Source organism: Lactuca serriola, chromosome 5 (assembly GCF_051521515.1).
Source record: "Lactuca serriola cultivar US96UC23 chromosome 5, Lser_US96UC23_V15, whole genome shotgun sequence".
Taxonomy (NCBI): domain Eukaryota; kingdom Viridiplantae; phylum Streptophyta; class Magnoliopsida; order Asterales; family Asteraceae; genus Lactuca; species Lactuca serriola.
Window position 1 is genome coordinate 200,969,558 of NC_136412.1, and position 2,531 is coordinate 200,972,088.

Below are 2,531 nucleotides of genomic sequence, written 5' to 3' on the forward strand. Positions count from 1 at the left end.
GAAGAATTGGTGTTTGGTTGTTGGGTTGATCGTTTTTCTTTGGCGACATGATTCTGCTACACATGAAAAATGAATTTGTGAGCGAGTATGGTTGATCCTAGATGTAGTTCTATTGTTCACGTAAAGAGTAAGGGTATGTTCTCGAAGGTTTGACCTACATCCCTATGATGCAGTCCTCGTACGGAATGGAAGTATGTTCACGAAGGTTTGACTTACATCCCTATGATGCAGTCCTAGCACGAGGTAGAAGTATGGTCGTGGAATGGTCTCAAGACGTTTTATGTTCAAGTCGGGGTATCATTGGTCGGTGAATAACATGTTCCAACCCTTGGGAGAGGATTGGGAATGATTCCTGAGCTAAGTTACTCTAGTCCAATAACTTGACTAGAGTGGGTTTCAGATAGGCTCCTATGAAAGTATGATGAAAGTATTTGAACAAAGAGGGACACAGAAGTTATCCGACTGCCAAAATCATAGATGTTTAAGATATAACAATTTTGGGAAAAATTGACCTTGTAGAAGGTCTTACATCATATCCGGAGTAGAAAAGTTTAGGCCGTATAAGGCCTAACCAAAAGTACTTACGGTACCAGAAAGTTACATAGAAAATGTCACATAGGACATAAACAGGAATACGGTTCTTTAAAACAAAGGAGGAGAGTAAGGCATCTCCTACTGGTGACGATCATCCCTATGGTGAACTCTCAGTTCAGCCAGTTGTCGTTCCATATCAAGTAGGTATCTTTCGTACATTCTCTGGCGTACTCGGAGCTCTATGACTTCGGCTCGAGTTTCAGCTAATGCTTGCAGCAGGGTTTCATGCTCTCTTTCAGATCTCTCCTGAGCATGCTCAAGGCAATTGGTGCGAAGGATATGCATTCCTCCATTGGTATCAACTTTTGTGATACGTCGTAAAGCAGTCCTGCCCTGAATTTCATTTCGGGCAACTCTACGGATCAGGATTGGTAGAACTCTGTCTGCTGAGCTCCCTTCATTTACATTGTAGAAGCTTCGGTCTCCATTCAACGACATAGGTTGATCTTGATCTTCGCTCCATGTTTACAAGCATTCTACCCAAGGGGGCGTCGGGCCATGAAAAGCCGGACGAGGGTTAGGATTTGGAATGGGAGCTACTTGGGGCAGGTTCTCAACTTCAGTTTCGGAGTTAGCACCATCCGAAAGGTCTTCACCATGGTGATCATTCAAGGGGATAGGATTATCATTCTATGGTTCTTCTCCAAACCATCCAGCAATGACTTCGTTCGGAAGGTACGGGTTGTCGTGGGGATGGATTCCAGCCATGTTATCTATGCTAGAATAGGGGTAAAGAAATTTATTAAATGAACTAACTAGATAATTATAAGAAAATCTTCATTAGTTATATCACTATTTGTAAAGTTCATACCGGTTATATGTAATCAAACAGGATAGGCTTTTGAATAAGTGACCTTGACTCCAAATTCACGACGAACAGGGGTAAAGCAAGATTTCACAGATTCTGAGTCTATACCATCCTAGTTACATATAACCTTAATGTATCAACTTAGCAAGCATTGACCTAGAAATGAAGATCCTTTTTAGTTCTCAAGTAAGTAATTATAGTAACACAAAATACTCCTATAGTATTTTAAACTTAGGTTCTGCTATAATGTTCTCGTTGTGGTAGTGTTGGTAAGTTTTTAGACTTGCTGCCATATCACAACCATTCTTGGGCATGTGATAATCACTCCTCGGACCAGCATAGTTGATCAGGCTATGCCACTCCCAAGACTGACCATACATCCCCGAGCTTACCTGTGATATTCAATAATCGTAATACTTTTGTTCTTGTCATTGTGACACGGATTTTAGTATGAATGTAGGCACATATATTCAATCAAATATTTTATTATCTTAAAGTATAAACTCTTGGTCAGAGTATTTTTAATCCTATTGTATTTATAGTTAGTATATCTTTTATGGGTTGATATACTTAATTCACTATAAACAATGCAATTCACTATAAACAATGCTCTGATACCAATCTGTCACACCCCAAAACCAAGAACGACGGAAACGTTATGGGGCGGAGGACGTCATGTAAAGTATCACAACAATGCAAAGTAGTAAACAAGCAACAACATCATCCATTGCATTAATAGTATAATTTTGTTTACAAGTGTGTTCTTTCATAATATACAACAACATAATGAATAATCAGAATAAAAGGACGAGTCTGGACTGCTCCGTCTTCACAAAACCTGGTCGTCGTATCTGTCTATTTGTGACCTAAGAATACAAGTTATTTTGAAAGCGAGTATCAGCCAAAAAGCTGATGAATTCATAAGTATTAATGTGTCTTTGATTTGTAAAACTTGTAAAGTAAAGACTTGAAAAGGTTTGAAGAAAAGTTTGTCTAAGTAAGAAAGTGCTTGTAAAACAACTGTAAACGTTTGAAAACCCCTAGAAATCCCTATGATTCCTATTAGTATAAAAGTAGTCTTCTACCAAGACTTGACCGTTTTGAAAGTAAGCATCACTGTAAATGTGAT